The following is a 15,624-nucleotide window of genomic DNA, read 5'->3' as shown; positions in this document are numbered from 1 at the left end:
AATCTTGATTCCAGCTTGTGCTTCTTCCAGCCCAGCAGTATTATTTGATAAAGAGTTTTACTAAAAAAAAATTTAATGACCTTGGAAAAATAAGATAGCATACTTTTGAGAGGTGGAGGGAAGCAAGATTCAGAATTGCAGCCCTGTACCCTCTAGTGTCAAGCAGTAAACCTAGTCTTGAGAATGGTTCATTCTGGACAAACGTTACTAAGTAGTTCTTAAGTGTTTGACTTACTGAACTTCTCACGTACTGTAAAAATAGAATAAATAAAACCCCTTTTAAACCCAAATCCTCTTTGCGTTGTCATAGTGGCCACCCCATTTCTCTATTCTTTAAGCAGACGCCTCAGAAAAAGTCATCTAATGTTTCCAGTTTGCCATCTCCCAGTCTTGAATCTAGTCCGGCTTTTGGCCTAGGTTATTTCACTGAAATGGTTCATCAAGTCTCCAGTGACCTCCAGTGGTCAGTTCTCAATCCTTGTCTTACTTGACTTGTCAACAGCATTTAACAGTTGATCAGTTCCTTTTCTTTCAAATAGTTTCTTTTTGTTCCAAGAAACCACATATTTGGCTTTCCCCTTACCTTAATGGCTGTTGCATCTGGTCTTTTCTTTGCTGGCACCTCTCTCTATGATTTATTTTAACTTAGTATGGTGAATTGGGAGAAGGCAATTGCACCCCATTCCAGTACTCTTGCCTGGAAAATCCCATGGATGGAGGAGCCTGGTAGGCTGCAGTCCATGGGGTCGCTAAGAGTCGGACACGACTGAAGCAACTTAGCAGCAGCAGCAGCAGCAGCATGATGAATTACATTATTTTTAAATTGTGATAGAATACACATAACATAAAATTTACCACTGTAACCATTTTTAAGTGTATAGTTTAGTGGCACTAAGTACATCTACATTTTTGTGAAATTGTTCATCCATCTCCAGAACTTATTTTCATCTTCTCAAACTGAAACTCCATATCTGTTAAACACTAATTCCCATTTCCTACCTCTGGCAACCACCATTCTATTTTTTGTTTATGAATTTGATTATTAACTATTATAGATACTTCATACATGTGGAGTCATACAGTATTTGTCCTTTCGTGACTGGCTTATTTCACTTATTATAGCCTCAAAATTGATCCATGTTGTAGCAGGTATCACAGTTTCATTTAAAGCTGAATAATAGTCCATTGTATGTACATACAATTGTTTGTTGTTGTTTAGTTGCTAAGCCATGTTCGACTTTTGTGACTCCATGGACTGTAGCCCACTAGGCTCCTCTGTCCATGGAATTTCCCAAGCAAGAATACGGGAGTGGGTTGCCATTTCTTTCTTCGGGGGATCTTCCTGAACCAGGGATCCAACTGGGGTCTCCTGCATACGCAGGCAGATTCTTTACCTCTGAGCCACCAGGGAAACCCCATGAACATACGACATTTTGTTTATCCATTCATCTATTGATGGACGCTTGGGTTGTTTGCACTTTTGTCCTATTGTGAATAATACTGCTGTAAACATGAGTATACTACAAATATGTGGTTGAATCCCTGCTTTCAGGTCTCTTAGGTCTATACCCAGAAGTGGAATTGCTGGATTATATGGTAATTGTATTTTTAATTTTTTTGAGGAATTGCCATACCTTTTTCCACATTCCCACCAGCAGTGCACAAAGATTGTAATTTCTCCACATCCTCACCAAGACTTGTTTTCTGGTTTCTTCATTTGTTTTGTTTTGGTAATAGCCATCCTAATGAATATAAAGTGGTATTTCATTATGGTTTTGATTTACCTTTCCATGAAAGGTAAATGAGCCTTTTCATGAGCCTCTTGAAAGTGAAAGAGAAGAATGAAAAAGTGGACTTAAAAGTCAACATTCAGAAAACTAAGATCATGGCATCTGGTCCCATCACTTCATGGCAAATAGATGGGGAAACAATGACAGACTTTATTTCCATGGGCTCCAAAGTCACTGCAGATGGTGACTGCAGCCATGAAATTAAAAGATGCTAATTTTGGAAGAAAAGTTATGACCAACCTAGACAGCTTATTAAAAAGTAGAGACATCACTTTGCCAACAAAGGTCAATCTAGTCAAAGCTATGGTTTTTCCAGTAGTCATGTATGGATGTGAGAGTTGGACTATAAAGATAGCTGAGCACTGAAGATGCTTTTGAACTGTGGTGTTGGAGAAGACTTTTGAGAGTCCCTTGGGCTGCAAGGAGATCCACCCAGTCCATCCTAAAGGAGATCAGTCCTGGGTGTTCATTGGAAGGACTGATGCCAAAGCTGAAGCTCCAATACTTTGGCCACCTGATGCTAAGAACCAATTAATTTGAAAAGATCTGATGCTGGGAAAGATTGAAGGCAGAAGGAGAAGGGGATGATGGAAGATGAGATGGTTGAGTGGCATCACTGACTCAATGGACATGAGTTTGAGTAAAAACTGGGAGTTGGTGATGAACAGGGAGGCCTGGCGTGCTGCAGTCCATGGGGTCGCAGAGTCGGACGTGACTGAGCGACTGAACTGAATAATTAGCGATGTTGAGTATCTTTACATGTATATATTATCTATCCGTGTGTCATCTTTGGAGAAGTGTCTATTCAAGTCCTTTCCCCATTTTGTTTGGGCTTTTTTTGTTGTTGTTCAGTTTTAGCAGTTCTTATTCTGAATATTAACCCCTTATCAGATATATGATTTGCAAGTACTTTCTTCCAGGTAGCCATTTTAAAGTGTTGGTTGTGTCTCTTGATGCACAGAAGTTTTAAATTTTGATGTAGTCCAATTCATCAGTTTTTGCTTTTGTTGTCTGTACTTCTAATGTCATATCCAAAAAATCATTGCCAAATCCAGTGTCATGAAACTTTCCCCTTTATTTTCTTCTAAGAGTTTTATAGTATCGCTTTTACCTTTAGGTCTTTGATCTGTTTTGAATTAATTTTCATATATAGTGTAAGGCCAGAGTCCAATTAATTCTTTTGCATGTGAATATCTAGTTTTCCCAATACATATGTTGAAAAGACTGCCTTTTCCTCATTGGATGGTATTAATACCTTTGTCAAAATTCATTTGATCATTTATATAAGGGTTTATTTCTGGACTACAAATTTTGATACGTTATATTTATTTTCATTTGTTTAGTATTTTCATTCTGCTCTAATTTCCTTTTTGATTTCTTCCTTGAATCAAGGATTATTTAGAGGTATGTTATAATTTTTGGATATTTGGGGATTTTCTTGATGTCTTTCTATTATTGATTCCACTCTTGTCAGAAAAAATACTTTGTGTGATTTAAATTTCTTTTAATTTATTGATACTTACTTATAGTCTAGATTATGGGGTCTGTCTTTCCCCCGCCCCCCTACTAGCACATGAGATCCTGGTTCCCCTGACCAGGGATCAAACCCACGCTGACCCTCTGCATTGCAAGTGCCGAATCTTAACCACTAGATCACCAGGGAAGTCCCACATGGTCTATTTAAATGTTCCATATGCCCTTATAAATAATATATATCTTGTTGTTCATGAGGTATTGTAAAGTTATCAGTCAGGTCCAATTGATTGGCAGTGTTGTTCCGTTCAGCCATGTCCTTACTGTTTTCTGCTGCTGTATCTGCCAATTACTACTAAAGGGGTGTTAGCCTCTCCAGCTGTAACGGTAGATTCATCTGTTTTCCTTGCTCTTTGGTCAGTTTTTGCCTCATGTATTTTGACACTGTTGTTGGGCACATACACATTCATTCATTCATTCATTCATGAAAGTCGCTCAGTTGTGTCTGACTCTTTATGACCCCCATGGACTACACAGTCCGTGGAATTCTCCAGGCCAGAATACTGGAGTGGGTAGCCTTTCCCTTCTCCAGGGGATCTTCCCAACCCAGGGATCAAACCCAGGTCTCCTGCAGGCGGGTTCTTTACCAGCTGAGCCACAAGAGAAGCCCTTAAGGACTGCTATATCTTCTTGGAGAAGTGACCCCTTTATCATTATGGATACTAATATACATTATACATTCCTTTCTTTATCCCTGATAATTTTCCTTGCTCGTAAGTCAGCTTGCTCTGAACTTAATATGGCTACTCCAGCTTTCTTTTGATTAGTATTAGCAGTGTATATCTTGCTCCACCCCTTTATTTTTAATCTGTGTCTTTACATTCAAAGTGGGTTTCTTGATCTACTCTGACACCTATTTGTTTTAATTGGTGTATTTAGACTTTTGACTAATGATTTTAATGTAGCTGGATTAATAGCTACCATAGATGTGACTGTTTTCTGTTCATTGCCCTTGTTTCTTGTCTTCTACTCTTTTTCTGCTACCTTCTGATTTTAATTGAGCATTTTTTATTTCTCTTCTCTTACCATATCAGTTACACTTTTTTTTAGTGATTGCCCATGAATTTGAAATATACATTTATAACTAATCCAAGTCTAGTTTCATGTAACACTATACTACCTCACAGATAATACAGGCACTTTATAACAGTTATTTCCAGTTCCTAAAATCCCTTATAATATTGCTGTCATTCATTTATCCATCAGCTGTAATCATCTAATTCATTACTGCTGTTATTTCAAATTATTATCTGTTAGATCAGTTAAGAACAAGAAAAATAAAAGATATAATTTTACCTTCATATATTCTTATTTGGTTTCAAGTTTCTGGCTTAAATTATTTCTCTTCTTTTCAAGAACTTCTATTAACATTTGTTACAAAGCAGATATATAAAACAACAGATTCCCCTGAAATTTTGTTTGAGAAAGTCTGTATTTCTCTGTCATTTGAAAGATAATTTTGCTGGATTTACAGAATTGTAGCTTTGTGGGGGTTTTTTCTTTCAATGCTTAAATATTTCACTTTATTCTTCTCATTTTTGTGTAATTTCTGAAGAGACATCTCATGTAATTCTCATCCTTGCTCCTCTAGAAGTTGTGTTTTCCCCCCTCTGGCTTCTTCAACATTTTCTCTTTGTCTTTGATTTTCTGCAGTTTGAATATATTCCTAGGTGTAGATTTTTTGGTGTTTATCCTGCTTGATGTTCTCTGTTTGGTATCTGTCTTCTGTTAATTGTTTAGTAGCCTTTTTCCTCCTAACTCTTCACTCCTTTTAGGCCCTGTATTTAAATATATCTGGAAGATAACTAATTCTTACCACTTCCACTGGTCCATATTGCCATCTTCTGGGTTTCATTTGCCTTCAAATAGTTCTCCCTGCTTTTGCCCTTGATCTCCTCCTCCCTTTCACCACACAACAGATTAGAGAAATCTGTCTAAAATTTCAGTGGGAACTTGTCATCCTTTGATCAGAACTATCCTGTGACTTACCTTGTCATACCAAGTAAAAGCCACTGTCCTTATGGCCTGAAAGCCCATATTTAGCTGTTTCATCTCTTACCTTACCTCCTACTAATCCTGTCATCATTGCCCTCCAATTAGGGTGCCCTCCTTTCTCTATAGAAGTCACCAGGCATCTCAAGACTTTGCCATTTCCTTCAGATGTCCACATGACTCTGTTCTTTACCACTGCGTTTAGGTCTTTACTCGAATATCACTTTTTTCATATTACAAATCTTCATGCCCTGTGAACTCCCTGTACCCCCTTTCATGCTTTATTTTTCTCCAGAATAGTTTACCAGCTGACCACTGTCTGTCTGGAGAGAGCATGGCACAGTGGAGAAAATGGTATAAAGCCAGTTTGGCTGGAGCATGTAGAGCGAAGAGGGAGCACATTGTGAGATAACGCTAGTGTGGGAATTAGGGACCAAACTGTGGCAGACTCTTGCAGGCCATATCAACATATTTTGACTTTATCCTAAAGGGTGGTGGCAGATCACTAAAGTATCTTAACCGGAGGGATTTGGGAGGAGCGTCACTAACATAATGAAATATGTCTTTTTTATAAAGATCATTCTATCTTCACTGCGGGAGAAAGAGTGGAGAGGGGAAAATTGGATGTGAAGGGACTCGATAAGAGGCTATTGCAGTGATCTAGGTATAAACCTATGGTAGCTTAATCTGTTAGGGTTTTCATGGCCATACAAAAAAAGAATGTTTGGAACTGATTCTTACCATGAATTCCATTTATAAACCTAGGTGGTTCAGCAATTCATAACTCTTAATTGCTAAATTAGGGTCTCCCATTTATAGAATCCTCATTTGGTTCCATTACAAGAAAATGAAATCTCTCACCCAGTGTTACTCTTCTTCAATATAAAAATCCTAGAAACTAAAAATCAATATTTATGTATTTTTTTTCAGAGTCTACTAAATTTTTTATTAAAATGGAAATTCCTAGGTAATAATTTGGCAAGGACTTTTGGGGGTAGACTTTCTCAATTTAATGTCAAAAAACTTCTTTGAAATCTTGCATTTGTCTCAAATTCCAATTTTGCATGTAATTTTACCTCCAATTTGGGTCTTGGTGGGAATAGTACACTCAAGAATCATTGCTGCTTCCACTTTATCCCTTTTATATGAAAGCTTAGCATTTGACACTACTGGTGAAAAAGCATATTGACATATTTAGAGCAATGATTTTTATTTTATGTATTTTTTGTGTATTTCTTAGCATTATACACAAAACACAATATCCCCTGATTAAGTTTAGTTCTTATTTAATGGTCTGTTTTTAGACCTGATCAGATTGATTGTCTCGTGAAAGCAAGCTTTAAATAATTTCCTTATTATATTCTTCTGAACTCCTCTTATCTCAAATATAAAGAAGTTGGTTAGGACTAAGACTGTCCTCAACAGGAAATTTTGAAGACAAAGGTGTCTGTGTGTGTGTTATTTCTTGTCACAGAGCCAATGCTCTGCCCACAGGAACCTTCAGAGTTTTTGCAAATCAGAAATTCATGACAACCTGGCCATGCTAAGATAGATTTGAAGTTCTTAAAGCAAACAGACTAGTAAATTAGAATCTGAGCAGTGGTTTTCTAATGTGGCAGTGTTTTCATCAAACCAAAATGTTGATCCTGTGTTTTTACTTTAGGAGGGGAAAGCATTTAACTTCTCCCATGTTTTAAGCATTTTGTACCTACTTAAAATACGTTATTTTGTTTAATTATTAGGAACCAGTATCTTAATCCAGCTTTGTTTCCCTAATAAGGAAATTGTATATTAACAAATAACTTTCCCAGGCTCACACAGGGATCCAGATATGCCAGGGGTTTCTTTTGATCAGGGGTTCTTAGTTTGGGTTCCTTTGTCTCCTCTTCTCTCTGTGTGCTAACAGTTTTCAGAGAACTGATGATCCTTCAATTCAATAAAGTTCAGAATCAGTAAATTTTATTATGCTGCCTCCTGATTTGGGGTTCCTAATCTGACAGTGCTGTGCACTCTTGTGTTGCATTACCTTTCCACAGTTCTTTTCCAAATACCAGTAACTCTAATTACAGTAGTAAAGCAGTGAAGTAGTAGTAAAGTGTAGTAGTTGTTTTTTAGCCAGGCACTGTGCTAAGTGCTATGTATATGATTTATCTGACTTGGTGTTCACAACAGTGTTGCGGAACTATGTCCCCTTACTTTAAGGCTAACCCTCTCTGTGTGTCAAATTCCAGCCCCATTCTTTGTTTTCCTGACTGGACTTCCTGCTCCAATTTCTCAATCCTTTGTTCCTACCTACACACTTCTCATAGGAGTTGGGAGCTTTTTTTTTTTTTTTTTTAATCTTTTTTTCCCTCGAATTATCTGTTGAAAAACCTTAAGTGGCTTTCTTCCTCTGATAGGGAAATTTCAGGTCTTTTATCTTACAGGGTCTTTGGTAGCTTGCTAGCCTAATCACTGTTTAAACCACATCTGTACTCATTCTTTCCCCCTAGCTTTCTCCCAGCTGTTCATTGTAAATGCTCAAACCACCTGGACTCTTTTAAAATAATTTTTTTATTCGGCTTTTCATTATCTTGAATCTACACCTTTTTTTCCCATGAAATTCCATGTCTGTAGTGAATTCCTACCCCAACCCCTTCCCCTTTGTTGCCTTCAAGAAATGTATGTAAGGCATATAGTAAAAATCTTTCCTTGTCCCCTAATTCCTCAGTTTCCTTCCAGAGGTATTCCATGTATTTACAAGTATCTATGCACATATAAGAGTAGAGGTGATTTAGCATTTTAGAGTGTGAACTTGGGATCCAGGCTGCCAAAGTTTGAAGTGTGGATTCTCTTACTAGATGTGTGGTTTGGGCAAATTATAGTACCTACCTCATTAAGACTTTTGTGAGGATTTTTCATGGTAGTGCCTGGCATGTGGTAAGTTCTCAGTAAATATATGCTGTTAATATTGTTTTGTTGTTGTTATGTAACAAAGCAGAATACATTGGAAAGAGAATGGCATTTACTGTCAGGATAAGTTTGAATAGAGCTTCCTAGTTACTTTGCACGTAAGTCGTTAACTCAAGTTAAACCTTAGATGGTTTCCTTATCTTTATAGTGGGGGAAATCATATACAGTTTTGATATGGTAAACTAAAACAAAGGAAAGAGCTTTGTACATGATAAAATGCTCTATAGAGGTTATTGGTCACATCGTTTTACTTTCCCTTCTAGGAGAGATCACAACATTTCTGTTGGTTTTGAGAAGTGAAGTCTCTAAAGATTTCAGAAATTTGTGACAGGTATGCTGTTTTGCTCTAGAAATTATTTTAAATTCATGTGCATGCATGCTAAGTCACTTTAGTCATGTCCAGTTCTTTGGAGCCCTAGGGACTGTAGCTCACCAGGCTCCTCTGTCCATGGGATTCTCCAGACAAGATACTGGAGTTGCCATGCTCTGCTCCAGGGGGTCTTCCTGACCCATGAATCGAACCCAGATCTCTTATGTCTCCTGCATTGACAGGCAGATTCTTTACCACTAGCGCCACCTGGGAAGCCTCTTTAAATTCATGCCTTTTTTTTTTTTTTTTTTTAATTTGCTATGACTTGCTTTAGTGTTAGTCTTAAATTTTCAGATTATGGTTATGTAATTTATATGGCAATGGCCTTAAGGGAATAACATTACAGTAAATATCTCTATTTATGGAAATGTCAAGATTCTGACATCAGGATTCTATAATTGATATACTTAGCATAGATTAGTAAAGTTAACTTAGTAAGACTTATCTTTTAAAGAAAAATCTTTTGGGGGCAACATAGAAAGTATTAGTCACTGCCTATAAAATTTTCTTCATGGTTTACAAATGTTTTATTTGCCTGTAATGATAACAGTTGCTGAAGAATATTCATCTAAGTAGATTATACTACATATAAAAAGCTGTCCACCCTGATGTACTTTATGATGATTTACTCTGTTGCTAAAAGAAGATAGGCATTCCCTCCTTTTTTTTTTTTTTAGGGAATATTTTTGGATAGAGTGATAGTCTCCCATATTCTGTTTAATAGTGTCATTCCCAGATTCTTCGTAGTCAGTGTTCTCATTAGAGTTTAGTAAATAGTAGAGCAGGATTCTAGTCAGGCAGTATGGATCCTAAGTTCAGACTTCTGAACATTTCACCGTAATGCTGTGAGAAGGAGAATGACTATGAACAATTACCAATGACTTTGAGAAAAAATGAATAAAAGAACTTTTGGAAATGAAAAATACAAATACAAATTTTAAATTCAATAAATAGGTTTAACAATAGATTAGGGAATTCATGAGCTGGAAGATGACCTGAAAAATAAATTAAGCAAAATGCAGAGACACAGATAGAGCATATGTAAGAGAAGAAAAGAGAATTTGAAAATTGGGGCAGAGATTGCTAAATTCCCTTGATTTCTTTTTCCATCTGAGTAATCACTGTATTAGTCGGAAGCTTTGCTCTCCAGCTATAGCTTCCATCTCAGTGTTTTTCTGACTGTGTGTCGGTTTCAGCAATTTGGGTGCAAGTAGAAGTTACGTGTGCATAGGTTTTAGCTTTCTGGTTTATGCCTGTAAGAAGAGAGATGCGCCATCTCCTCCCGCTTCCTTCCCATAGACTGGAATGTGGGCATGGTGGTGGACTGTTTAGCTCAGTGGCACAGGGCAGTACTCTAAGGATGACAGAGCAACAAGATACAAGAGCTCAGCTCTCAGACTGCTGAGCTGCCAAACCAGTCCTGAACTGTCCCTTTCTACTGTCACGTGAGAGAGGAAAAAAATTTGAATTTTGTTTAAGCCATAGTAGAATCTCTTACTGTATCAGCCCAGTCTCATATTAACCTTAACCAATACAAGAAAAGCATAAGAAGATCTAACAGTTATCAAAGCAGAATACAGATGTGAAGAAAAGTCAAGTAGAAATAATATTTGAAGAGTTTATAATTGAGAATTTCTAAAATTTCAAAAAGGCATAAATTCAAGAAGTGTATCCTAAACAGGAGAGGAAAAAACAATACCTAAACATGTCATAGTTAAATTTGCACAAAATCAGGAATAGTCTGAAGGAGAAGACAGATTACCTTCAAAAGATCTACTATTAGACTAGTTTATGAAAAGGAAAAATTGAAACTGAAACCAAAAGAAAAGAATAACTATGGTGTGCTGAGAATAAATAACTATTAAAGCTAAAATATCTTTTAAGAATGTAGGTACATAAAGTTTTCAGAAAAATTAAAATGTTTTACCACCAGTAGAATATCATTAAGAGAAATTCTAAAAGATACACTTTGGGTAGAAGAAAGAGATCCCTGATGGAGGCTCTGAGATACTCATTGGAAAAGAAGAAAGGCTGAAAATGAAAGAGCCAGGCATCCAATCTAAATTAGAAAAAGGACAGAATAAAGAAAAGGAAATAATAGACATAAAAGTAGATATTAAAGAAATATAAAAGAAGCCAACAATGAGGAGTCAACAGAGCCAAAGTTGGTTTTTAGAAAAAGACTAATAGAATTAACAGATCTACTAGAATGCATCAGAAGAGAGACCATAATAAAAGAGATGTAACTACAGAAGCTACAAAGATTATTATAAACAAAACATGTATACTTACTAACACATTTTTTAAGGAATAACTTCAAATGGTAGATTATTGCATTTGTTGCATACTAGTATTAAGTCTTTCAAGACCACTGGTCAAATTTGCCAGAAATTTTACTCTTGAAAAAGTAATATGGTTGGATTAAACATTTTAATCCTTTACTTGAATTTGTAGAGAATATCAAGGGTACAATGAATGGAATAATTGTCTCAGTCATAATTTATTAAAAATTTTAGTAAAAACTTGTTTGGGGATAATTGATGGATGAGTTTCTTTTAGAATGGTAGTATTTGTGATCCTTTTTAATATATAAAGAAGGAAGTGTCATTTAGTAAAGAAGTGTACTGCGTCAAGTTGCTTCAGTCCGACTCTTTGTGAGATATTGTGACCCTGTGACCTGTAGCCACCAGGCCCCTCTGTCCACGGGACTCTCCAGGCAAGAATACTGGAGTGGATTGGCATGCCCTCCTTCAGGTGGTCTTCCTGACCCAGGGATCGAACCCATGTCTCTTATGTCTCCTGTATTGGCAGGCAGATTCTTTACCATTAGCACCACCTGGGAAGCCCTCAAAGAAATGTAAGAACCTGAGAAGCAGTGGAGACGTTTTGCTTTTAAAAGCTTTTCTTCTTTTAAGTTTTCAATGCTGGTTCGAAAAAGTGATGGCACAGTACTGGAAATGATCTATAGTGTTTTCTTTCTTTCTCTTTAAAAAAATATTGTCACCAGCCTTGTAGTTCATATTCACACTGTTCAATTGATTTAGACAGTGTACTTAAAAAAAGATGATGACTTATAGGGACACCTTCCTTATTTTCTGGAGGAGCAGTAGAAATAGTAGTGGTCAGGGAGCTCACCTCAGTGCTCTGTGATGACCTAGAAGGGGTAGGAGGCTCAGGAGGGAGGGAATATATGTAAGCATATAGCTGATTCTCATTGTTCTACAGCAGAAACCAGCACAGCATTGTAAGGCAAGTATACTCCAATTAAAAATATATATACATATATATATATATATATTTATATATGCTGCTGCTGCTGCTAAGTCGCTTCAGTCGTGTCCGACTCTGCGCGACCCCATAGACGGCTGCCCACCAGGCTCCCCCATCCCTGGGATTCTCCAGGCAAGAACACTGGAGTGGGTTGCCATTTCCTTCTCCAATGCATGAAAGTGAAAAGTGAAAGTGAAGTCGCTCAGTTGTGTCTGACTCTTAGCGACCCCATGGACTGCAGCCCACCAGGCTCCCCTGTCCATGGGATTTTCCAGGCAAGAGTACTGGAGTGGGGTGCCATTGCCTTCTCCATATTTATATATATGTGTGTAAAGACACACACAAATAATTTGAGTTTAATTCCCAGCTTAAACTGGAAGCTTTCCCAAACGTTAGAATTCTAGCTTCTCTTGAAAATTTGTGAGATATGATAATATTGGAACTGCATTCCTTTGTGGTGTTGGGGAAAATAAAACCATAGACAAAAGAAAAGAAGAATTAGTGGTGGTAACCTCTGTAGATAGGCACTTTGAAGCACACCAACACATAACAAAATCCTAGTCTGATAGACATCTGCAGGCCTGGAGAGCAGCTGGTACAGATTACAGCAAGCTCCAGGAAGGATTTTGATGGCAGCAGGGGAGAGAAGGGTATGATATTGATAGATTATCTGGCAAGCTTGGGTAGAAAATGTTGGTAGACAATTCCAGAATAAACACGCATTATATGAAAAAGGAAATGTAATCTTAGTATATTCTTTTGCTCTGTGTTAAGAGAGCTAGAATTCTCACCTACCATAATAGCAATATCTAAAACTAAAAATCAAGAGATAGGAGTATAAATATCTTACTCAGAAGTATGGAGAACACTCAGAGAAAGAACTAGAAGTTGGAAATAGGTTAAGGTTTAGAGCTTCCCTGATGGCTCAGATGATAAAGAATCTGGCTGCAATGTTAGAGACCCAGGTTCGATCCCTGGGTCGGGAAGATCTCCTGGAGAAGGAAATGGCAACCCACTCCAGTATTCTTGCCTGGAAAATCACATGGATAGAGGAGCCTGGCAGGCTCCAGTCCATGGGGTCACAAAGAGTTCCACATGGCTGAATGACTAACACACAGACGCACGCACACACACAAGGAGATACAGTGACTGCTCTTTTTATTATAAGCCTTTTCATAATGCCTGCTAATAGTACTAATTAGCATGTATTACTTTTAAGACAGTGTAAGACCTAAAGCCGGGAGAAATATCAATAACCTCAGATATGCAGATGACACCACCCTTATGGCAGAAAGTGAAGAGGAACTAAAAAGCCTCTTGATGAAAGTGAAAGAGGAGAGTGAAAAAGTTGGCTTAAAGCTCAACATTCAGAAAACGAAGATCATGGCATCTGGTCCCATCACTTCATGGGAAATAGATGGGGAAACAGTGGAAACAGTGTCAGACTTTATTTTTGGGGGCTCCAAAATCACTACAGATGTTTACTGCAGCCATGAAATTAAAAGACGCTTACTCCTTGGAAGGAAAGTTATGACCAACCTAGATAGCATATTGAAAAGCAGAGACATTACTTTGCCAACAAAGGCTCGTCTAGTCAAGGCTATGGTTTTTCCTGTGGTCATGTATGGATGTGAGAGTTGGACTGTGAAGAAAGCTGAGTGCCGAAGAATTGATGCTTTTGAGCTGTGGTGTTGGAGAAGACTCTTTAGAGTTCCTTGGACTGCAAGGACATCCAACCGGTCCATTCTAAAGGAGATATCAGTCCTGGGTGTTCATTGGAAGGACTGATGCTAAAGCTGAAACTCCAATATTTTGGCCACCTCACACGAAGAGTTGACTCATTGAAAAAGACTCTGATGCTGGGAGGGATTGGGGGCAGGAGGAGAAGGGGACGACAGAGGATGAGATGGCTGGATGGCATCACCAACTCGATCGGCATGAGTTTGAGTGAACTCCGAGAGTTGGTGATGGACAGGGAGGCCTGGCGTGCTGCAGTTCATGGGATTGCAAAGAGTTGGAGACGACTAAGCAACTGAACTGAACTAAACTGAAGACCTAAAACTTTTGCAGAGGAAACAGAATAAGTACAGATTTTGAAACTATCATTTGAAAAAGGAAATAGGACTGCTTATTGAAAAAGAAGTTATGGTTGGGGAAATAGCTGTCCTCAAATATTTGAAGGAGCGTAGCCTGGGAGAGTTCTCTCTATTCTGTTCAGCATCAGAGGCAGGGGCCCAACAAGTAGCCACTACAGAGAAACAGCAATGTAAAATTATCCAGAAATGGAATGTACTCTAGTGAGTATAGAGTTCAAAGGAGTAGATGACTGTATCTAGAGATGTTTTTAGAGTGAATTGCCACAAAAGAAACGCTTACTGTAGTTCAGGCATTCCGTTGTTAAATACTGAATTCAGTATTTAACAAGAAAAGACAAAGCCAGCTAGTAATATAGCATGCTAGATTTGCTACATGCAAGATAGTGTATTGTTTTCTAAGTTTGTCGTCATAATCTGCATAGAATAAACTTGTATCATTTGTGGTTTGCAGAATTAGGATTTAGGAGGATTTCTTTTTATTGGGATTACTAATTTATTTTGTCTTATTCCTATACTCTTTTCTTTACCTTTCTTTTGTGTTGTTTAGTTTTCATTTTGTGATTCTGGCACTGGTCAAGTTTTCTGTGCTTGTTTTTCCTCTAGTGATTTTTAAGTTATATGTGATTTAGTTGTTGACATTATATTTTTCATGCTTTGATTTATATTTTTTCAGTATATGGAAAAAGAGAGGCTCAGTATCTTTATGCTCTTACCGAGAAGAGAAAGACTTTTAACATGCCTTCCTTTCTGTCTTCTCCCAAACTAAAAGGTTGAGATAATCACAGTTTTATTTTCAGATTTTTGTACTTATTTTACAGTGATAATCAAATACTTAGCTATAATTTTTGCTGATATATATTTTTATTATCATTTAGCTCTGATCCTTTACTTTCCATCTTGATTTCTTCTTTGACCCGTATATTATTTAGGATTGTGTTAACTTAAAAACATTTGGAGATTATATAATTATATTTTTGTATTGGTTCCTAATTTAATTGCATTATGGTCAGAATGTACACTTTGTATGATTTCAGTCCTTTGAAATTTGTTTAAACCTGATTTATGGCCCAGTATTGTCTGTTCTAATAAATGATCCATATGCAATTTAGAAAAATGTGTAATTTGCAGTTGCTGGGTTTGTGGTGTGGTGTTTTATATATGTCATCTGAATTAAGTTGATTCATTATTTGGTCAAATCCTTAATATATCCTTACTGACTTTGTCTTCCTTTTCTCTCAGTTATTGAATTTGTTAAAATCTAATCCTGATTTTTTGTTTGACTAGTTTTCCCTTTGGTTCTGTCAACTTTTACTATATATATGTTTTGTTTTGCATTTTAATTTTCATTTTTCCTATTGAATATGTACTCATGTAATTAATGATATTTAGGTTATCCATTATTTTCAGTTTGTCCATCTGTTCTTTGTTCTTTTGTTTTTTCCTTTCTACCTCCTGTTTTTAGTAGTCAAACCATTCAAATTGTTGTAGCTTAAGACAGTAACCAGGCTTCCCGGATAGCTCAGTTGGTCAAGAATCCACCTGCAATGTAGGAGACCCTGGTTTGATTCCTTTATTGGGAAGATCCACTGGAGAAGGGACAGGCTACCCACTCCAGTATTCA

At 37.2% G+C, this 15,624-nt stretch overlaps 1 protein-coding gene across 3 annotated transcripts in view; it reads left to right on the top strand.

The window, feature by feature from the left end:
• RAP1A (RAP1A, member of RAS oncogene family) overlaps positions 1-15,624 on the top strand; it is an 83,471-nt gene that overhangs the window by 36,659 nt on the left and 31,188 nt on the right. Inside the window, exon 2 of one of the 3 annotated variants that reach the window (XM_055584750.1) lies at positions 8,531-8,598. The exons of the other annotated variants lie outside the window; for them this stretch is intronic. The gene's annotated coding sequence lies outside the window, so the exon portion shown is untranslated. The remainder of the gene's footprint in view (positions 1-8,530; positions 8,599-15,624) is intronic. 3 annotated transcript variants of the gene reach the window in all.

Source organism: Bubalus kerabau, chromosome 6 (genome assembly GCF_029407905.1).
Source record: "Bubalus kerabau isolate K-KA32 ecotype Philippines breed swamp buffalo chromosome 6, PCC_UOA_SB_1v2, whole genome shotgun sequence".
In the NCBI taxonomy this organism is placed as follows: domain Eukaryota; kingdom Metazoa; phylum Chordata; class Mammalia; order Artiodactyla; family Bovidae; genus Bubalus; species Bubalus kerabau.
The sequence above is the reverse complement of the archived record's forward strand: the minus strand, read 5'-3'. Positions and strand labels throughout refer to the sequence as shown.